The sequence below is a fragment of the Chiloscyllium punctatum genome, chromosome 29, assembly GCF_047496795.1.
Source record: "Chiloscyllium punctatum isolate Juve2018m chromosome 29, sChiPun1.3, whole genome shotgun sequence".
In the NCBI taxonomy this organism is placed as follows: Eukaryota; Metazoa; Chordata; class Chondrichthyes; order Orectolobiformes; family Hemiscylliidae; genus Chiloscyllium; species Chiloscyllium punctatum.
In genome coordinates this window covers 60056649-60078898 of record NC_092767.1, presented here as the reverse complement: position 1 = coordinate 60078898, position 22250 = coordinate 60056649, and positions in this window count along the sequence as shown.

Here is a 22250-nt window from a genome sequence, read left to right as displayed (position 1 = left end):
TAATGAGCGTTTATTCTGTTGGGGGAGGGGAGTAATGAATGATTGTTGTGTTAGGGGAGGGGGGTTAATGAGTGTTTGTCGTGTTGGGGGGAGGGGGTAATGAGTGTTTGTCATGTTGTGGGTAAGGGGGTAATGAGCGTTTTTTGTGTTGGGGAGGGGCTAATGAATGTTTGTCGTGTTGGGGGGAGGGGTATAATGAGTGTTTGTCGTGTTGGGGGGAGGGGGGTAATGAGTGTTTGCCTTGTTAGGGGAGGGTGGTAATGAGTGTTTGTCGTGTTGGGGGGAGGAGGGTAATGAATGTTTGTTGTGTTGTAGTAGGGGGGTAATGAGCATTTGTTGTGTTTGGGGGGGGTAATGAGTGTTTGTTGTGTTGGGGGTAGGGGGGTAATGATTGTTTGTTGTGTTGTGGGAGGGGGGTTAATGAGTGTTTGTCATGTTGGGGTGAGGGTGTAATGAGTGTTTGTTCTGTTGGGGGGACGGGAGTAATGAGTGTTTGGTGTGTTGGGGGTAAGGGGGTAATGAGTGTTTGTCGTGTTGGGGGAGGGGGTATTCAGTATTTGTTGTGTTGTGGGAGGGGGGTTAATGAGTGTTTGTCATGTTGGGGTGAGGGTGTAATGAGTGTTTGTTCTGTTGGGGGGACGGGAGTAATGAGTGTTTGTTGTGTTGGGGGTAAGGGGGTAATGAGTGTTTGTCGTGTTGGGGGAGGGGGTATTCAGTATTTGTTGTGTTGGTGGGAGGGGGGTAATGAGTGTTTGTTGTGTTGGGGGAGGGGGGAAATGAGTGTTTGTTGTGTTGGGGGAGGGGGGAAATGAATGCTTGTCTTGTTGGGGGGAGGGAGGTAATGAGTGTTTGCTGTGTTGGGGTGAGGGGGTAATGACTGTTTGTTATGTTGGGGTGAGGGGGTAATGAATGTTTGTTGTGTTGAGTGAGGGGGGTATTGAGTGTTTGTCGTGTCGCTGGGAGGGGGGTAATGAGTGTTTGTTGTGTTGGGGGAGGGGGGTAATGATTGTTTGCCGTGTTTGGGGAGGGGGGTATAATGAGTGTTTGTCGTGTTAGGTGAGGGGGGTAATGAGTGTTTGTCGTATTGGGGAGGCGGTTAATGAGTGTTTGTTGTGTTGGGGGGAGGGGGTAATGAGTGCTTGTCCTGTTGGGGTGAGGGGGTAATGAGTGTTTGTTGTGTTTTGGGCAGGGGGGTAATGAGTGTTTGTTATGTTGGGGGGAGTGGGTAATGAGTGTTTGTCATGTTGGGGGTGAGGGGGGGTAATGAGTGTTTGTTGTGTTGGGGGAGGGGAGTAATGAGTGTTTGTTGTGTTGGGGGAGGGGGGCAATGAGTGTTTACTGTGTTGGGGGTAGGGGGGTAATGAGCGTTTGTTGTGTTTGGGGGAAGGGGTAATGAGTGTTTGTTGTGTTTGGGGGAGGGGGGTATTGAGTGTTTGTCATGTTGGGGGTAGGGGGTAATGAGTGTCGCGTTGGTGGGAGGGGAATAATGAGTTTTTGTCGTGTTGTGGGGAGGGGGTAATGAATGTTTGTCTTGTTGGAGGGAGGGGAGTAATGAGTGTTTGTTGTGTTGGGGGAGGGGGTAATGAGTGCTTGTCCTGTTGGGGTGAGGGGGTAATGAGTGTTTGTTGTGTTTTGGGCAGGGGGGTAATGAGTGTTTGTTATGTTGGGGGAGTGGGTAATGAGTGTTTGTCATGTTGGGGGTGAGGGGGGGTAATGAGTGTTTGTTGTGTTGGGGGAGGGGGGCAATGAGTGTTTACTGTGTTGGGGGTAGGGGGGTAATGAGCATTTGTTGTGTTTGGGGGAAGGGGTAATGAGTGTTTGTCATGTTGGGGGGAGGGGGTAATGAGTGTTTGTCATGTTGTGGGTAAGGGGTAATGAGCGTTTTTTGTGTTGGGGAGGGGCTAATGAATGTTTGTCGTGTTGGGGGGAGGGGTATAATGAGTGTTTGTCGTGTTGGGGGGAGGGGGGTAATGAGTGTTTGCCTTGTTAGGGGAGGGTGGTAATGAGTGTTTGTCGTGTTGGAGGGAGGAGGGTAATGAATGTTTGTTGTGTTGTAGTAGGGGGGTAATGAGCATTTGTTGTGTTTGGGGGGGGTAATGAGTGTTTGTTGTGTTGGGGGTAGGGGGGTAATGATTGTTTGTTGTGTTGTGGGAGGGGGGTTAATGAGTGTTTGTCATGTTGGGGTGAGGGTGTAATGAGTGTTTGTTCTGTTGGGGGGACGGGAGTAATGAGTGTTTGGTGTGTTGGGGGTAAGGGGGTAATGAGTGTTTGTCGTGTTGGGGGAGGGGGTATTCAGTATTTGTTGTGTTGTGGGAGGGGGGTTAATGAGTGTTTGTCATGTTGGGGTGAGGGTGTAATGAGTGTTTGTTCTGTTGGGGGGACGGGAGTAATGAGTGTTTGTTGTGTTGGGGGTAAGGGGGTAATGAGTGTTTGTCGTGTTGGGGGAGGGGGTATTCAGTATTTGTTGTGTTGGTGGGAGGGGGGTAATGAGTGTTTGTTGTGTTGGGGGAGGGGGGAAATGAGTGTTTGTTGTGTTGGGGGAGGGGGGAAATGAATGCTTGTCTTGTTGGGGGGGAGGGAGGTAATGAGTGTTTGCTGTGTTGGGGTGAGGGGGTAATGACTGTTTGTTATGTTGGGGTGAGGGGGTAATGAATGTTTGTTGTGTTGAGTGAGGGGGGTATTGAGTGTTTGTCGTGTCGCTGGGAGGGGGGTAATGAGTGTTTGTTGTGTTGGGGGAGGGGGGTAATGATTGTTTGCCGTGTTTGGGGAGGGGGGTATAATGAGTGTTTGTCGTGTTAGGTGAGGGGGGTAATGAGTGTTTGTCGTATTGGGGAGGCGGTTAATGAGTGTTTGTTGTGTTGGGGGGAGGGGGTAATGAGTGCTTGTCCTGTTGGGGTGAGGGGGTAATGAGTGTTTGTTGTGTTTTGGGCAGGGGGGTAATGAGTGTTTGTTATGTTGGGGGGAGTGGGTAATGAGTGTTTGTCATGTTGGGGGTGAGGGGGGGTAATGAGTGTTTGTTGTGTTGGGGGAGGGGAGTAATGAGTGTTTGTTGTGTTGGGGGAGGGGGGGCAATGAGTGTTTACTGTGTTGGGGGTAGGGGGGTAATGAGCGTTTGTTGTGTTTGGGGGAAGGGGTAATGAGTGTTTGTTGTGTTTGGGGGAGGGGGGTATTGAGTGTTTGTCATGTTGGGGGTAGGGGGTAATGAGTGTCGCGTTGGTGGGAGGGGAATAATGAGTTTTTGTCGTGTTGTGGGGAGGGGGTAATGAATGTTTGTCTTGTTGGAGGGAGGGGAGTAATGAGTGTTTGTTGTGTTGGGGGAGGGGGTAATGAGTGCTTGTCCTGTTGGGGTGAGGGGGTAATGAGTGTTTGTTGTGTTTTGGGCAGGGGGGTAATGAGTGTTTGTTATGTTGGGGGAGTGGGTAATGAGTGTTTGTCATGTTGGGGGTGAGGGGGGGTAATGAGTGTTTGTTGTGTTGGGGGAGGGGGGCAATGAGTGTTTACTGTGTTGGGGGTAGGGGGGGTAATGAGCATTTGTTGTGTTTGGGGGAAGGGGTAATGAGTGTTTGTTGTGTTTGGGGGAGGGGGGTATTGAGTGTTTGTCATGTTGGGGGTAGGGGGTAATGAGTGTCGCGTTGGTGGGAGGGGAATAATGAGTTTTTGTTGTGTTGTGGGGAGGGGGTAATGAATGTTTGTCTTGTTGGAGGGAGGGGAGTAATGAGTGTTTGTTGTGTTGGGGGGAGGGGGGTAATGAGTGTTTGTCATGTTGGGGGTAGGGGGTAATGAGTGTTTGTCGTGTTGGGGGGAGGGGGGTAATGAGTGTTTGTCATGTTGGGGGTAGGGGGTAATGAGTGTTTGTTGTGTTTGGGGGAGGGGGTAATGAGTGTTTGTCATGTTGGGGGTAGGTGGTAATGAGTGTCGCGTTGGTGGGAGGGGGTAATGAGTGTTTGTTGTGTTGGGTGGCGGGGCGCAATGAGTGTTTGTTGTGTTGGGGGAAGGGGGGTAATGAGTGTTTGTTGTGTTGGGGGTGAGGGGGTAATGAGTGTTTGTCATGTTGGGGGTAGGGGGTAATGAGTGTCGCGTTGGTGGGAGGGGGTAATGAGTGTTTGTTGTGTTGGGTGGAGGGGCGCAATGAGTGTTTGTTGTGTTGGGGGGAAGGGGGGTAATGAGTGTTTGTTGTGTTGGGGTGAGGGAGGTAATGAGTGTTTGTTGTGTTGGGGTGAGGGAGGTAATGAGTGTTTGTTGTGTTGGGGGGGTTAATGAGTGTTTGTCGTGTTGTAGGGAGGGGGGTAATGAGTGTTTGCCATGTTGGGGGGGGGGGTAATGAGCGTTTGTCGTGTTGGGTGAGGGGGGTAATAAGTGTTTGTCCTATTGGGGGAGGGGGTAATGAGTGTTTGTTGTGTTGGGGGAGGGGGGTAATGAATGTTTGTCTTGTTGGGGGTGAGGCGGTAATGAGTGCTTGTGTTGGGGTGAGGGAGTAATGACTGTTGTGTTGGGAGAGGGGGGTAATGAGTGTTTGTTGTGTTGGGGCGAGGGGGGTAATGAGTGTTTGTTGTGTTGGTGGGGAGGGGGGTAATGAGTTTTAGTCGTGTTGGGGGTGAGGGGGGTAATGAGTGTTTGTTGTGTTGGGGGAGGGGTGTAATGAATGTTTGTTGTGTTGGGGGAGGGGAGTAATGAGTGTTTGTTGTGTTGGGTGGAGGCGGGTAATGAGTGTTTGTTGTGTTGGTGGGGAGGGGTGTAATGAGTTTTAGTCGTGTTGGGGGTGAGGGGGGTAATGAGTGTTTGTTGTGTTGGGGGAGGGGAGTAATGAATGTTTGTTGTGTTGGGGGTAGGGGGTAATGTGTGTTTGTTGTGTTGGGGGTAGAGGGTAATGAGTGTTTGTCGTGTTGAGGGTGAGGGGGTAATGAGTGTTGTGTTGGAGGTGAGGGGGTAATGAGTGTTGTGTTGGGGAGGGGGGAGTGAGCGTTTGTTGTGTTGGGGGAGGGGGGTAATGAGTGTTTGTTGTGTTTGGGGGAGGGGGGTAATTAGTGTTTGTTGTGTTGGGGATAAGGGGGTAATGAGTGTTTGTTGTGTTGGGGTGAGGGGGTAATGAGTATTTGTTGTGTTGGGTGGAGGGGGGTAATGAGTGTTTGTTGTGTTGGGGGAGGGGGGTAATGAGTGTTTGTTGTGTTGGGGGTGAGGGGGTAATGAGTGTTTGTTTTGTTGGGGGTAGGGGGTAATGAGTGTTTGTCGTGTTGGGGGGAGGGGGGTAGTAGAGTGTTTGCCTTGTTAGGGGAGGGTGGTAATGAGTGTTTGTCGTGTTGGGGGGAGGGGGGTAATGAGTGTTTGTTGTGTTGGGGTAGGGGGGTAATGAGCGTTTGTTGTGTTTGGGGGACGGGGTAATGAGTGTTTTATGTGTTGGTGGAGGGGCGTAATGTGTGTTTGTTGTGTTGGGGGGAGGGGTAATGAGTGTTTGTTGTGTTTGGGGGAGGGGGGTATTGAGTGTTTGTCATGTTGGGGGTAGGGGGTAATGAGTGTCGCGTTGGTGGGAGGGGAATAATGAGTTTTTGTCGTGTTGTGGGGAGGGGGTAATGAATGTTTGTCTTGTTGGAGGGAGGGGAGTAATGAGTGTTTGTTGTGTTGGGGGAGGGGGTAATGAGTGCTTGTCCTGTTGGGGTGAGGGGGTAATGAGTGTTTGTTGTGTTTTGGGCAGGGGGGTAATGAGTGTTTGTTATGTTGGGGGGAGTGGGTAATGAGTGTTTGTCATGTTGGGGGTGAGGGGGGGTAATGAGTGTTTGTTGTGTTGGGGGAGGGGAGTAATGAGTGTTTGTTGTGTTGGGGGAGGGGGGCAATGAGTGTTTACTGTGTTGGGGGTAGGGGGGTAATGAGCGTTTGTTGTGTTTGGGGGAAGGGGTAATGAGTGTTTGTTGTGTTTGGGGGAGGGGGGTATTGAGTGTTTGTCATGTTGGGGGTAGGGGGTAATGAGTGTCGCGTTGGTGGGAGGGGAATAATGAGTTTTTGTCGTGTTGTGGGGAGGGGGTAATGAATGTTTGTTTTGTTGGAGGGAGGGGAGTAATGAGTGTTTGTTGTGTTGGGGGTAGGGGGTAATGAGTGTTTGTCATGTTGGGGGTAGGGGGTAATGAGTGTTTGTCGTGTTGGGGGGAGGGGGTAATGAGTGTTTGTTGTGTTGGGGGTAGGGGGTAATGAGTGTTTGTCGTGTTGGGGGGAGGGGGTAATGAGTGTTTGTTGTGTTGGGGGTAGGGGGTAATGAGTGATTGTCATGTTGGGGGTAGGGGGTAATGAGTGTCGCGTTGGTGGGAGGGGGTAATGAGTGTTTGTTGTGTTGGGTGGAGGGGCGCAATGAGTGTTTGTTGTGTTGGGGGGAAGGGGGGTAATGAGTGTTTGTTGTGTTGGGGGAGGGGGGGTTAATGAGTGTTTGTCGTGTTGTAGGGAGGGGGGTAATGAGTGTTTGCCATGTTGGGGGGGGGGGGGGTAATGAGCGTTTGTCGTGTTGGGTGAGGGGGGTAATAAGTGTTTGTCCTATTGGGGGAGGGGGTAATGAGTGTTTGTTGTGTTGGGGGAGGGGGGTAATGAATGTTTGTCTTGTTGGGGGTGAGGCGGTAATGAGTGCTTGTGTTGGGGTGAGGGAGTAATGACTGTTGTGTTGGGAGAGGGGGGTAATGAGTGTTTGTTGTGTTGGGGCGAGGGGGGTAATGAGTGTTTGTTGTGTTGGTGGGGAGGGGGGTAATGAGTTTTAGTCATGTTGGGGGTGAGGGGGGTAATGAGTGTTTGTTGTGTTGGGGGAGGGGAGTAATGAATGTTTGTTGTGTTGGGGGTAGGGGGTAATGTGTGTTTGTTGTGTTGGGGGTAGAGGGTAATGAGTGTTTGTCGTGTTGAGGGTGAGGGGGTAATGAGTGTTGTGTTGGAGGTGAGGGGGTAATGAGTGTTGTGTTGGGGAGGGGGAGTGACCGTTTGTTGTGTTTGGGGGAGGAGGGTAATGAGTGTTTGTTGTGTTTGGGGGAGGGGGGTAATTAGTGTTTGTTGTGTTGGGGGGAGGGGGGTAATGAGTGTTTGTTGTGTTGGGGTGAGGGGGTAATGAGTATTTGTTGTGTTGGGTGGAGGTGGGTAATGAGTGTTTGTTGTGTTGGGGGGAGGGGGGTAATGAGTGTTTGTTGTGTGGGGGTGAGGGGGTAATGAGTGTTTGTTTTGTTGGGGGTAGGGGGTAATGAGTGTTTGTCGTGTTGGGGGGAGGGGGGTAGTGAGTGTTTGCCTTGTTAGGGGAGGGTGGTAATGAGTGTTTGTCGTGTTGGGGGGTAATGAGTGTTTGTTGTGTTGGGGTAGGGGGGTAATGTGTGTTTGTTGTGTTGGGGGGAGGGGGTAATGAGTGTTTGTTGTGTTGGGGGTAGGGGGTAATGAGTATTTGTTGTGTTGGGTGGAGGTGGGTAATGAATGTTTGTTGTGTTGGGTGGAGGGGGGCAATGAGTGTTTGTTGGGGGAAGGGGGGTAATGAATGTTTGTTGTGTTGAGGGTAGGGGGTAATGAGCGTTTGTTTTGTTGGGGGAGGGGGGTTAATGAGTGTTTGTCGTGTTGGGGGGAGGGGGTAATAAGTGTTTGTCATGTTGGGGGTAAGGAGGTAATGAGCGTTTTTTGTGTTGGGGAGGGGCTAATGAATGTTTGTCGTGTTGGGGGGAGGGTATAATGAGTGTTTGTCGTGTTGGGGGGAGGGGGGTAATGAGTGTTTGCCTTGTTAGGGGGAGGGTGGTAATGAGTGTTTGTCATGTTGGGGGAGGAGGGTAATGAGTGTTTGTTGTGTTGGTAGTAGGGGGTAATGAGCATTTGTTGTGTTTGGGGGGGGTAATGAGTGTTTGTTGTGTTGGGGAAGGGCGTAATGTGTGTTTGTTGTGGTTGGGGGAGGGGGTAATGAGTTTTGTTGTGATGGGTGGAGGGGGCAATGAGTGTTTGTTGTGTTGGGGTAGGGGGGTAATGAGTGTTTGTTGTGTTGGGGGTGAGGGGGTAATGAGTGTTTATTCTGTTGCGGGAGGGGAGTAATGAATGATTGTTGTGTTGTGGGGAGGGGGGTTAATGAGTGTTTGTCGTGTTGGGGGGAGGGGGTAATGAGTGTTTGTCATGTTGAGGGTAAGGGGGTAATGAGCGTTTTTTTGTGTTGGGGAGGGGCTAATGAATGTTTGTTGTGTTGGGGGGAGGGGTATAATGAGTGTTTGTCGTGTTGGGGGAGGGGGGTAATGAGTGTTTGCCTTGTTAGGGGAGGGTGGTAATGAGTGTTTGTCGTGTTGGGGGGAGGAGGGTAATGAGTGTTTGTTGTGTTGTAGTAGGGGGGTAATGAGCATTTGTTGTGTTTGGGGGGGGTAATGAGTGTTTGTTGTGTTGGGGGTAGGGGGGTAATGATTGTTTGTTGTGTTGTGGGAGGGGGGTTAATGAGTGTTTGTCATGTTGGGGTGAGGGTGTAATGAGTGTTTGTTCTGTTGGGGGACGGGGAGTAATGAGTGTTTGTTGTGTTGGGGGTAAGGGGGTAATGAGTGTTTGTCGTGTTGGGGAGGGGTATTCAGTATTTGTTGTGTTGGTGGGAGGGGGGTAATGAGTGTTTGTTGTGTTGGGGGAGGGGGGAAATGAGTGTTTGTTGTGTTGGGGGAGGGGGGAATGAATGCTTGTCTTGTTGGGGGGAGGGAGGTAATGAGTGTTTGCTGTGTTGGGGTGAGGGGTAATGACTGTTTGTTATGTTGGGGTAAGGGGGTTAATGAGTGTTTGTTGTATTGGGGTGAGGGGTAATGACTGTTTGTTGTGTTGGGGTGAGGGGGTACTGAGTGTTTGTTGTGTTGGGGAGGGGAGTTAATGAGTGTTTGTTGTGTTGGGGGTAGGTGTAATGAGTGTTTGTTGTGTTGGAGGTGAGGGGTAATGAGTGTTTGTTGTGTTGGGGAGGGGGGTTAATGAGTGTTTATCGTGTTGGGGGGAGGGGGTAATGAGTGTTTGTTGTGTTGGAGGTGAGGGGGTAATGAATGTTGTGTTGGGGAGGGGGGTTAATGAGTGTTTGTCATGTTGGGGGGAGGGGGGTAATGAGTGTTTGTTGTGTTTGGGGGAGGGGTGTAATGAGTGTTTGTTGTGTTGGGGGTAAGGGGGTAATGAGTGTTTGTTGTGTTGGGGGTAAGGGGGTAATGAGTGTTTGTTGTGTTGGGGAGGGGAGTAATGAGTATTTGCTGTGTTGGGTGGAGGTGGGTAATGAGTGTTTGTTGTGTTGGGTGAGGTGGGTAATGAGTGTTTGTTGTGTTGGGGGAGGGGGGAAATGAATGCTTGTCTTGTTGGGGGGAGTGGCGTAATGAGTGTTTGCTGTGTTGGAGTGAGGGGGTAATGACTGTTTGTTGTGTTGGGGTGAGGGTAATGAGTATTTGTTGTGTTTGGGGGAGGGGGTAATGAGTGTTTGTTGTGTTGGGGGTGAGGGGGTAATGAGTATTTGTTGTGTTGTGGGGAGGGGGCAATGAGTGTTTGTTGTGTTGGGGTAGGGGGTAATGAATGTTTGTTGTGTTGGGTGGAGGGGGGCAATGAGTGTTTGTTGGGGGAAGGGGGGTAATGAATGTTTGTTGTGTTGAGGGTAGGGGTAATGAGCGTTTGTTGTGTTGGGGGAGGGGGGTTAATGAGTGTTTGTCGTGTTGGGGGAGGGGGTAATAAGTGTTTGTCATGTTGGGGGTAAGGGGTAATGAGCGTTTTTTGTGTTGGGGAGGGGCTAATGAATGTTTGTCGTGTTGGGGGAGGGGTATAATGAGTGTTTGTCGTGTTGGGGGGAGGGGGGGTAATGAGTGTTTGCCTTGTTAGGGGAGGGTGGTAATGAGTGTTTGTCATGTTGGGGGGAGGAGGGTAATGAGTGTTTGTTGTGTTGTAGTAGGGGGGTAATGAGCATTTGTTGTGTTTGGGGGGGGTAATGAGTGTTTGTTGTGTTGGGGAAGGGCGTAATGTGTGTTTTTTGTGCTGGGGTGAGGGGGTAATGAGTGTTTGTTGTGGTGGGTGGAGGGGGCAATGAGTGTTTGTTGTGTTGGGGTAGGGGGGTAATGAGTGTTTGTTGTGTTGGGGGTGAGGGGGTAATGAGTGTTTATTCTGTTGCGGGAGGGGAGTAATAAATGATTGTTGTGTTGTGGGGAGGGGGGTTAATGAGTGTTTGTCGTGTTGGGGGGAGGGGGTAATGAGTGTTTGTCATGTTGGGGGTAAGGGGGGTAATGAGCGTTTTTTGTGTTGGGGAGGGCTATGAATGTTTGTCGTGTTGGGGGGAGGGGTATAATGAGTGTTTGTCGTGTTGGGGGGGAGGGGGGTAATGAGTGTTTGCCCTTGTTAGGGGAGGGTGGTAATGAGTGTTTGTCATGTTGGGGGGAGGAGGGTAATGAGTGTTTGTTGTGTTGTAGTAGGGGGGTAATGAGCATTTGTTGTGTTTGGGGGGGGGTAATGAGTGTTTGTTGTGTTGGGGAAGGGGCGTAATGTGTGTTTGTTGTGTTGGGGTAAGGGGGTAATGAGTGTTTGTTGTGGTGGGTGGAGGGGGCAATGAGTGTTTGTTGTGTTGGGGTAGGGGGGTAATGAGTGTTTGTTGTGTTGGGGGTGAGGGGGTAATGAGTGTTTATTCTGTTGCGGGAGGGGAGTAATAAATGATTGTTGTGTTGTGGGGAGGGGGGGTTAATGGGTGTTTGTCGTGTTGGGGGGGAGGGGGTAATGAGTGTTTGTCATGTTGGGGGGAGGGGGTAATGAGTGTTTGTTGGTGGGTGGAGGGGGCAATGAGTGTTTGTTGTGTTGGGGTAGGGGGGTAAATGAGTGTTTGTCATGTTGGGGGTAAGGGGGTAATGAGCGTTATTCTGTTGGGGAGGGGAGTAATGAATGATTGTTGTGTTAGGGGAGGGGGGTTAATGAGTGTTTGTCGTGTTGGGGGGGAGGGGGTAATGAGTGTTTGTCATGTTGTGGGTAAGGGGGTAATGAGCGTTTTTTGTGTTGGGGAGGGGCTAATGAATGTTTGTTGTGTTGGGGGGAGGGGTATAATGAGTGTTTGTCGTGTTGGGGGAGGGGGGTAATGAGTGTTTGCCTTGTTAGGGGAGGGTGGTAATGAGTGTTTGTCGTGTTGGGGGGAGGAGGGTAATGAATGTTTGTTGTGTTGTAGTAGGGGGGTAATGAGCATTTGTTGTGTTTGGGGGGGGTAATGAGTGTTTGTTGTGTTGGGTGTAGGGGGGTAATGATTGTTTGTTGTGTTGTGGGAGGGGGGTTAATGAGTGTTTGTCATGTTGGGGTGAGGGTGTAATGAGTGTTTGTTCTGTTGGGGGGACGGGAGTAATGAGTGTTTGTTGTGTTGGGGTAAGGGGGTAATGAGTGTTTGTCGTGTTGGGGGAGGGGGTATTCAGTATTTGTTGTGTTGGTGGGAGGGGGGTAATGAGTGTTTGTTGTGTTGGGGGAGGGGGAAATGAGTGTTTGTTGTGTTGGGGGAGGGGGGAAATGAATGCTTGTCTTGTTGGGGGGAGGGAGGTAATGAGTGTTTGCTGTGTTGGGGTGAGGGGGTAATGACTGTTTGTTATGTTGGGGTGAGGGGGTAATGAATGTTTGTTGCTGTTGAGTGAGGGGGGTATTGAGTGTTTGTCGTGTCGCTGGAGGGGGGTAATGAGTGTTTGTTGTGTTGGGGGAGGGGGGTAATGATTGTTTGCCGTGTTTGGGGAGGGGGTATAATGAGTGTTTGTCGTGTTAGGTGAGGGGGGTAATGAGTGTTTGTCGTATTGGGGAGGCGGTTAATGAGTGTTTGTTGTGTTGGGGGGAGGGGGTAATGAGTGCTTGTCCTGTTGGGGTGAGGGGGGTAATGAGTGTTTGTTGTGTTTTGGGCAGGGGGGTAATGAGTGTTTGTTATGTTGGGGGGAGTGGGTAATGAGTGTTTGTCATGTTGGGGGTGAGGGGGGGTAATGAGTGTTTGTTGTGTTGGGGGAGGGGAGTAATGAGTGTTTGTTGTGTTGGGGGAGGGGGGCAATGAGTGTTTACTGTGTTGGGGGTAGGGGGGTAATGAGCGTTTGTTGTGTTTGGGGGAAGGGGTAAATGAGTGTTTGTTGTGTTTGGGGGAGGGGGTATTGAGTGTTTGTCATGTTGGGGGTAGGGGGTAATGAGTGTCGCGTTGGTGGGAGGGGAATAATGAGTTTTTGTCGTGTTGTGGGGAGGGGGTAATGAATGTTTGTCTTGTTGGAGGGAGGGGAGTAATGAGTGTTTGTTGTGTTGGGGGAGGGGGTAATGAGTGCTTGTCCTGTTGGGGTGAGGGGGGTAATGAGTGTTTGTTGTGTTTTGGGCAGGGGGGTAATGAGTGTTTGTTATGTTAGGGGGAGTGGGTAATGAGTGTTTGTCATGTTGGGGGTGAGGGGGGGGTAATGAGTGTTTGTTGTGTTGGGGGAGGGGGGCAATGAGTGTTTACTGTGTTGGGGGTAGGGGGGTAATGAGCATTTGTTGTGTTTGGGGGAAGGGGTAATGAGTGTTTGTTGTGTTTGGGGAGGGGGGTATTGAGTGTTTGTCATGTTGGGGGTAGGGGTAATGAGTGTCGCGTTGGTGGGAGGGGAATAATGAGTTTTTGTTGTGTTGTGGGGAGGGGGTAATGAATGGTTTGTCTTGTTGGAGGGAGGGGAGTAATGAGTGTTTGTTGTGTTGGGGGGAGGGGGGTAATGAGTGTTTGTCATGTTGGGGGTAGGGGGTAATGAGTGTTTGTCGTGTTGGGGGGAGGGGGTAATGAGTGTTTGTCATGTTGGGGGTAGGGGGTAATGAGTGTTTGTTGTGTTTGGGGAGGGGGTAATGAGTGTTTGTCATGTTGGGGGTAGGTGGTATGAGTGTCGCGTTGGTGGGAGGGGGGTAATGAGTGTTTGTTGTGTTGGGTGGGCGGGGCGCAATGAGTGTTTGTTGTGTTGGGGGAAGGGGGGTAATGAGTGTTTGTTGTGTTGGGGTGAGGGGGTAATGAGTGTTTGTCATGTTGGGGGTAGGGGGTAATGAGTGTCGCGTTGGTGGGAGGGGGTAATGAGTGTTTGTTGTGTTGGGTGGAGGGGCGCAATGAGTGTTTGTTGTGTGGGGGGAAGGGGGGTAATGAGAGTTTGTTGTGTTGGGGTGAGGGAGGTAATGAGTGTTTGTTGTGTTGGGGTGAGGGAGGTAATGAGTGTTTGTTGTGTTGGGGTGAGGGAGGTAATGAGTGTTTGTTGTGTTGGGGGGGTTAATGAGTGTTTGTCGTGTGTAGGAGGGGGGTAATGAGTGTTTGCCATGTTGGGGGGGGGGGTAATGAGCGTTTGTCGTGTTGGGTGAGGGGGGTAATAAGTGTTTGTCCTATTGGGGAGGGGGTAATGAGTGTTTGTTGTGTTGGGGAGGGGGGTAATGAATGTTTGTCTTGTTGGGGGTGAGGCGGTAATGAGTGCTTGTGTTGGGGTGAGGGAGTAATGACTGTTGTGTTGGGAGAGGGGGGTAATGAGTGTTTGTTGTGTTGGGGCGAGGGGGGTAATGAGTGTTTGTTGTGTTGGTGGGGAGGGGGGTAATGAGTTTTAGTCGTGTTGGGGGTGAGGGGGGTAATGAGTGTTTGTTGTGTTGGGGGAGGGGTGTAATGAATGTTTGTTGTGTTGGGGGAGGGGAGTAATGAGTGTTTGTTGTGTTGGGTGGAGGCGGGTAATGAGTGTTTGTTGTGTTGGTGGGGAGGGGTGTAATGAGTGTTTGTCGTGTTGAGGGTGAGGGGGGTAATGAGTGTTGTGTTGGAGGTGAGGGGGTAATGAGTGTTGTGTTGGGGAGGGGGGAGTGAGCGTTTGTTGTGTTGGGGGAGGGGGGTAATGAGTGTTTGTTGTGTTTGGGGAGGGGGGTAATTAGTGTTTGTTGTGTTGGGGATAAGGGGGTAATGAGTGTTTGTTGTGTTGGGGTGAGGGGGTAATGAGTATTTGTTGTGTTGGGTGGAGGGGGGTAATGAGTGTTTGTTGTGTTGGGGGAGGGGGGTAATGAGTGTTTGTTGTGTTGGGGGTGAGGGGGTAATGAGTGTTTGTTTTGTTGGGGTAGGGGGTAATGAGTGTTTGTCGTGTTGGGGGGAGGGGGGTAGTAGAGTGTTTGCCTTGTTAGGGGAGGGTGGTAATGAGTGTTTGTCGTGTTGGGGGGGGAGGGGGTAATGAGTGTTTGTTGTGTTTGGGGGACGGGGTAATGAGTGTTTTATGTGTTGGTGGAGGGGCGTAATGTGTGTTTGTTGTGTTGGGGGGAGGGGTAATGAGTGTTTGTTGTGTTTGGGGGAGGGGGGTATTGAGTGTTTGTCATGTTGGGGGTAGGGGGTAATGAGTGTCGCGTTGGTGGGAGGGGAATAATGAGTTTTTGTCGTGTTGTGGGGAGGGGGTAATGAATGTTTGTCTTGTTGGAGGGAGGGGAGTAATGAGTGTTTGTTGTGTTGGGGGAGGGGGTAATGAGTGCTTGTCCTGTTTGGGGTGAGGGGTAATGAGTGTTTGTTGTGTTTTGGGCAGGGGGGTAATGAGTGTTTGTTATGTTGGGGGAGTGGGTAATGAGTGTTTGTCATGTTGGGGGTGAGGGGGGGTAATGAGTGTTTGTTGTGTTGGGGAGGGGAGTAATGAGTGTTTGTTGTGTTGGGGGAGGGGGGCAATGAGTGTTTACTGTGTTGGGGGTCGGGGGGTAATGAGCGTTTGTTGTGTTTGGGGAAGGGGTAATGAGTGTTTGTTGTGTTGGGGAAGGGGGGTAATGCGTGTTTGTTGTGTTGGGGTGAGGGGGGTAATGAGTGTCTGTCGTGTTGGGGGGGTAATGAGTGTTTGTCGTGTTGGGGTGAGGGGGTAATGAATGTTTGTTGTGTTGGGTGAGGGGGGTATTGAGTGTTTGTCGTGTCGCTGGGAGGGGGGTAATGAGTGTTTGTTGTGTTGGGGGAGGGGGGTAATGATTGTTTGCCGTGTTTGGGGAGGGGGGTATAATGAGTGTTTGTCGTGTTGGGTGAGGGGGGTAATGAGTGTTTGTCGTATTGGGGAGGCGGTTAATGAGTGTTTGTTGTGTTGGGGGGAGGGGGTAATGAGTGCTTGTCCTGTTGGGGTGAGGGGGTAATGAGTGTTTGTTGTGTTTTGGGCAGGGGGGTAAAGAGTGTTTGTTATGTTGGGGGGAGTGGGTAATGAGTGTTTGTCATGTTGGGGGTGAGGGGGGGGTAATGAGTGTTTGTTGTGTTGGGGGAGGGGAGTAATGAGTGTTTGTTGTGTTGGGGGAGAGGGGCAATGAAGTGTTTACTGTGTTGGGGGTAGGGGGGTAATGAGCGTTTGTTGTGTTTGGGGGAAGGGGTAATGAGTGTTTGTTGTGTTTGGGGGAGGGGGGTATTGAGTGTTTGTCATGTTGGGGGTAGGGGGTAATGAGTGTCGCGTTGGTGGGAGGGGAATAATGAGTTTTTGTCGTGTTGTGGGGAGGGGGTAATGAATGTTTGTCTTGTTGGAGGGAGGGGAGTAATGAGTGTTTGTTGTGTTGGGGGAGGGGGTAATGAGTGCTTGTCCTGTTGGGGTGAGGGGGTAATGAGTGTTTGTTGTTGTGTTTTGGGCAGGGGGGTAATGAGTGTTTGTTATGTTGGGGGGAGTGGGTAATGAGTGTTTGTCATGTTGGGGGTGAGGGGGGGTAATGAGTGTTTGTTGTGTTGGGGGAGGGGAGTAATGAGTGTTTGTCGTGTTGGGGGAGGGGGGCAATGAGTGTTTACTGTGTTGGGGGTAGGGGGGTAATGAGCATTTGTTGTGTTTGGGGGAAGGGGTAATGAGTGTTTGTTGTGTTTGGGGGAGGGGGGTATTGAGTGTTTGTCATGTTGGGGGTAGGGGGTAATGAGTGTCGCGTTGGTGGGAGGGGAATAATGAGTTTTTGTCGTGTTGTGGGGAGGGGGTAATGAATGTTTGTTTTGTTGGAGGGAGGGGAGTAATGAGTGTTTGTTGTGTTGGGGGTAGGGGGTAATGAGTGTTTGTCATGTTGGGGGTAGGGGGTAATGAGTGTTTGTCGTGTTGGGGGAGGGGGGTAATGAGTGTTTGTTGTGTTGGGGGTAGGGGGTAATGAGTGTTTGTCGTGTTGGGGGGAGGGGGTAATGAGTGTTTGTTGTGTTGGGGTAGGGGGTAATGAGTGTTTGTCATGTTGGGGGTAGGGGGTAATGAGTGTCGCGTTGGTGGGAGGGGGTAATGAGTGTTTGTTGTGTTGGGTGGAGGGGCGCAATGAGTGTTTGTTGTGTTGGGGGGAAGGGGGGTAATGAGTGTTTGTTGTGTTGGGGGAGGGGGGTTAATGAGTGTTTGTCGTGTTGTAGGGAGGGGGGTAATGAGTGTTTGCCATGTTGGGGGGGGGCGGGTAATGAGCGTTTGTCGTGTTGGGTGAGGGGGGTAATAAGTGTTTGTCCTATTGGGGGAGGGGGTAATGAGTGTTTGTTGTGTTGGGGGAGGGGGGTAATGAATGTTTGTCTTGTTGGGGGTGAGGCGGTAATGAGTGCTTGTGTTGGGGTGAGGGAGTAATGACTGTTGTGTTGGGAGAGGGGGGTAATGAGTGTTTGTCATGTTGGGGCGAGGGGGGTAATGAGTGTTTGTTGTGTTGGTGGGGAGGGGGGTAATCAGTTTTAGTCGTGTTGGGAGTGAGGGGGGTAATAAGTGTTTGTTGTGTTGGGGGAGGGGTGTAATGAATGTTTGTTGTGTTGGGGAGGGGAGTAATGAGTGTTTGTTGTGTTGGGGGGAGGCGGGTAATGATTGTTTGTTGTGTTGGTGGGGAGGGGGTAATGAGTTTTAGTCATGTTGGGGGTGAGGGGGGTAATGAGTGTTTGTTGTGTTGGGGGAGGGGAGTAATGAATGTTTGTTGTGTTGGGGGTAGGGGGTAATGTGTGTTTGTCGTGTTGGGGGTAGAGGGTAATGAGTGTTTGTCGTGTTGAGGGTGAGGGGGTAATGAGTGTTGTGTTGGAGGTGAGGGGGTAATGAGTGTTGTGTTGGGGAGGGGGAGTGACCGTTTGTTGTGTTTGGGGGAGGGGGGTAATGAGTGTTTGTTGTGTTTGGGGGAGGGGGGGTAATTAGTGTTTGTTGTGTTGGGGGGAGGGGGGTAATGAGTGTTTGTTGTGTTGGGGTGAGGGGGTAATGAGTATTTGTTGTGTTGGGTGGAGGTGGGTAATGAGTATTTGTTGTGTTGGGGGGACGGGGGTAATGAGTGTTTGTTGTGTGGGGGTGAGGGGGTAATGAGTGTTTGTTTTGTTGGGGGTAGGGGGTAATGAGTGTTTGTCGTGTTGGGGGGAGGGGGGTAGTGAGTGTTTGCCTTGTTAGGGGAGGGTGGTAATGAGTGTTTGTCGTGTTGGGGGGTAATGAGTGTTTGTTGTGTTGGGGTAGGGGGGTAATGAGCGTTTGTTGTGTTTGGGGGACGGGGTAATGAGTGTTTCTTGTGTTGGGGGAGGGGCGTAATGTGTGTTTGTTGTGTTGGGGGGAGGGGGTAATGAGTGTTTGTTGTGTTGGGGGTAGGGGGTAATGAGTATTTGTTGTGTTGGGTGGAGGTGGGTAATGAATGTTTGTTGTGTTGGGTGGAGGGGGGCAATCAGTGTTTGTTGGGGGAAGGGGGGTAATGAATGTTTGTTGTGTTGAGGGTAGGGGGTAATGAGCGTTTGTTGTGTTGGGGGAGGGGGGTTAATGAGTGTTTGTCGTGTTGGGGGGAGGGGGTAATAAGTGTTTGTCATGTTGGGGGTAAGGAGGTAATGAGCGTTTTTTGTGTTGGGGAGGGGCTAATGAATGTTTGTCGTGTTGGGGGGAGGGGTATAATGAGTGTTTGTCGTGTTGGGGGGAGGGGGGTAATGAGTGTTTGCCTTGTTAGGGGAGGGTGGTAATGAGTGTTTGTCATGTTGGGGGGAGGAGGGTAATGAGTGTTTGTTGTGTTGTAGTAGGGGGGTAATGAGCATTTGTTGTGTTTGGGGGGGGTAATGAGTGTTTGTTGTGTTGGGGAAGGGCGTAATGTGTGTTTGTTGTGTTGGGGGGAGGGGGTAATGAGTGTTTGTTGTGGTGGGTGGAGGGGGCAATGAGTGTTTGTTGTGTTGGGGTAGGGGGGTAATGAGTGTTTGTTGTGTTGGGGGTGAGGGGGTAATGAGTGTTTATTCTGTTGCGGGAGGGGAGTAATGAATGATTGTTGTGTTGTGGGGAGGGGGGTTAATGAGTGTTTGTCGTGTTGGGGGAGGGGGTAATGAGCGTTTGTCATGTTGAGGGTAAGGGGGTAATGAGCGTTTTTTGTGTTGGGGAGGGGCTAATGAATGTTTGTTGTGTTGGGGGGAGGGGGGTAATGAGTGTTTGCCTTGTTAGGGGAGGGTGGTAATGAGTGTTTGTCGTGTTGGGGGGAGGAGGGTAATGAGTGTTTGTTGTGTTGTAGTAGGGGGGTAATGAGCATTTGTTGTGTTGGGGGGGGTAATGAGTGTTTGTTGTGTTGGGGGTAGGGGGGTAATGATTGTTTGTTGTGTTGTGGGAGGGGGGTTAATGAGTGTTTGTCATGTTGGGGTGAGGGTGTAATGAGTGTTTGTTCTGTTGGGGGGACGGGAGTAATGAGTGTTTGTTGTGTTGGGGGTAAGGGGGTAATGAGTGTTTGTCGTGTTGGGGGAGGGGGTATTCAGTATTTGTTGTGTTGGTGGGAGGGGGGTAATGAGTGTTTGTTGTGTTGGGGGAGGGCGGAAATGAGTGTTTGTTGTGTTGGGGGAGGGGGGAAATGAATGCTTGTCTTGTTGGGGGGAGGGAGGTAATGAGTGTTTGCTGTGTTGGGGTGAGGGGGTAATGACTGTTTGTTATGTTGGGGTGAGGGGGTTAATGAGTGTTTGTTGTATTGGGGTGAGGGGGTAATGACTGTTTGTTGTGTTGGGGTGAGGGGGTACTGAGTGTTTGTTGTGTTGGGGAGGGGAGTTAATGAGTGTTTGTTGTGTTGGAGGTGAGGGGGTAATGAGTGTTTGTTGTGTTGGGGAGGGGGGTAATGAGTGTTTATCGTGTTGGGGGGAGGGGGTAATGAGTGTTTGTTGTGTTGGAGGTGAGGGGGTAATGAATGTTGTGTTGGGGAGGGGGGTTAATGAGTGTTTGTCATGTTGGGGGGAGGGGGGTAATGAGTGTTTGTTGTGTTTGGGGGAGGGGTGTAATGAGTGTTTGTTGTGTTGGGGGTAAGGGGGTAATGAGTGTTTGTTGTGTTGGGGGTAAGGGGGTAATGAGTGTTTGTTGTGTTGGGGAGGGGAGTAATGAGTATTTGCTGTGTTGGGTGGAGGTGGGTAATGAGTGTTTGTTGTGTTGGGGGAGGGGGGAAATGAATGCTTGTCTTGTTGGGGGGAGTGGCGTAATGAGTGTTTGCTGTGTTGGAGTGAGGGGGTAATGACTGTTTGTTGTGTTGGGGTGAGGGTAATGAGTATTTGTTGTGTTTGGGGGAGGGGGTAATGAGTGTTTGTTGTGTTGGGGGTGAGGGGGTAATGAGTATTTGTTGTGTTGTGGGGAGGGGGCAATGAGTGTTTGTTGTGTTGGGGGAGGGGGTAATGAATGTTTGTTGTGTTGGGTGGAGGGGGGCAATGAGTGTTTGTTGGGGGAAGGGGGGTAATGAATGTTTGTTGTGTTGAGGGTAGGGGGTAATGAGCGTTTGTTGTGTTGGGGGAGGGGGGTTAATGAGTGTTTGTCGTGTTGGGGGGAGGGGGTAATAAGTGTTTGTCATGTTGGGGGTAAGGGGGTAATGAGCGTTTTTTGTGTTGGGGAGGGGCTAATGAATGTTTGTCGTGTTGGGGGGAGGGGTATAATGAGTGTTTGTCGTGTTGGGGGGAGGGGGGTAATGAGTGTTTGCCTTGTTAGGGGAGGGTGGTAATGAGTGTTTGTCATGTTGGGGGGAGGAGGGTAATGAGTGTTTGTTGTGTTGTGGTAGGGGGGTAATGAGCATTTGTTGTGTTTGGGGGGGTTAATGAGTGTTTGTTGTGTTGGGGAAGGGCGTAATGTGTGTTTTTTGTGTTGGGGGGAGGGGGTAATGAGTGTTTGTTGTGGTGGGTGGAGGGGGCAATGAGTGTTTGTTGTGTTGGGGTAGGGGGGTAATGAGTGTTTGTTGTGTTGGGGGTGAGGGGGTAATGAGTGTTTATTCTGTTGCGGGAGGGGAGTAATAAATGATTGTTGTGTTGTGGGGAGGGGGGTTAATGAGTGTTTGTCGTGTTGGGGGGAGGGGGTAATGAGTGTTTGTCATGTTGAGGGTAAGGGGGTAATGAGCGTTTTTTGTGTTGGGGAGGGGCTATGAATGTTTGTCGTGTTGGGGGGAGGGGTATAATGAGTGTTTGTCGTGTTGGGGGGAGGGGGGTAATGAGTGTTTGCCTTGTTAGGGGAGGGTGGTAATGAGTGTTTGTCATGTTGGGGGGAGGAGGGTAATGAGTGTTTGTTGTGTTGTAGTAGGGGGGTAATGAGCATTTGTTGTGTTTGGGGGGGGTAATGAGTGTTTGTTGTGTTGGGGAAGGGCGTAATGTGTGTTTGTTGTGTTGGGGGGAGGGGGTAATGAGTGTTTGTTGTGGTGGGTGGAGGGGGCAATGAGTGTTTGTTGTGTTGGGGTAGGGGGGTAATGAGTGTTTGTTGTGTTGGGGGTGAGGGGGTAATGAGTGTTTATTCTGTTGCGGGAGGGGAGTAATAAATGATTGTTGTGTTGTGGGGAGGGGGGGTTAATGGGTGTTTGTCGTGTAGGGGGGAGGGGGTAATGAGTGTTTGTCATGTTGGGGGTAAGGGGGTAATGAGCGTTTATTCTGTTGGGGGAGGGGAGTAATGAATGATTGTTGTGTTGGGGGAGGGGGGTTAATGAGTGTTTGTCGTGTTGGGGGGAGGGGGTAATGAGTGTTTGTCATGTTGAGGGTAAGGGGGTAATGAGCGTTTTTTGTGTTGGGGAGGGGCTAATGAATGTTTGTCGTGTTGGGGGGAGGGGTATAATGAGTGTTTGTCGTGTTGGGGGGAGGGGGGTAATGAGTGTTTGCCTTGTTAGGGGAGGGTGGTAATGAATGTTTGTCGTGTTGGGGGGAGGAGGGTAATGAATGTTTGTTGTGTTGTAGTAGGGGGGTAATGAGCATTTGTTGTGTTTGGGGGGGGTAATGAGTGTTTGTTGTGTTGGGGGTAGGGGGGTAATGATTGTTTGTTGTGTTGTGGGAGGGGGGTTAATGAGTGTTTGTCATGTTGGGGTGAGGGTGTAATGAGTGTTTGTTCTGTTGGGGGGACGGGAGTAATGAGTGTTTGTTGTGTTGGGGGTAAGGGGGTAATGAGTGTTTGTCGTGTTGGGGGAGGGGGTATTCAGTATTTGTTGTGTTGGTGGGAGGGGGGTAATGAGTGTTTGTTGTGTTGGGGGAGGGGGGAAATGAGTGTTTGTTGTGTTGGGGGAGGGGGGAAATGAATGCTTGTCTTGTTGGGGGGAGGGAGGTAATGAGTGTTTGCTGTGTTGGGGTGAGGGGGTAATGACTGTTTGTTATGTTGGGGTGAGGGGGTTAATGAGTGTTTGTTGTATTGGGGTGAGGGGGTAATGACTGTTTGTTGTGTTGGGGTGAGGGGGTACTGAGTGTTTGTTGTGTTGGGGAGGGGAGTTAATGAGTGTTTGTTGTGTTGGGGGTAGGGGGTAATGAGTGTTTGTTGTGTTGGAGGTGAGGGGGTAATGAGTGTTTGTTGTGTTGGAGAGGGGAGTTAATGAGTGTTTATCGTGTTGGGGGGAGGGGGTAATGAGTGTTTGTTGTGTTGGAGGTGAGGGGGTAATGAATGTTGTGTTGGGGAGGGGGGTTAATGAGTGTTTGTCATGTTGGGGGGAGGGGGGTAATGAGTTTTTGTTGTGTTTGGGGGAGGGGTGTAATGAGTGTTTGTTGTGTTGGGGGTAAGGGGGTAATGAGTGTTTGTTGTGTTGGGGGTAAGGGGGTAATGAGTGTTTGTTGTGTTGGGGAGGGGAGTAATGAGTATTTGCTGTGTTGGGTGGAGGTGGGTAATGAGTGTTTGTTGTGTTGGGGGAGGGGGGAAATGAATGCTTGTCTTGTTGGGGGGAGTGGCGTAATGAGTGTTTGCTGTGTTGGAGTGAGGGGGTAATGACTGTTTGTTGTGTTGGGGTGAGGGTAATGAGTATTTGTTGTGTTTGGGGGAGGGGGTAATGAGTGTTTGTTGTGTTGGGGGTGAGGGGGTAATGAGTATTTGTTGTGTTGTGGGGAGGGGGCAATGAGTGTTTGTTGTGTTGGGGGAGGGGGTAATGAATGTTTGTTGTGTTGGGTGGAGGGGGGCAATGAGTGTTTGTTGGGGGAAGGGGGGTAATGAATGTTTGTTGTGTTGAGGGTAGGGGGTAAT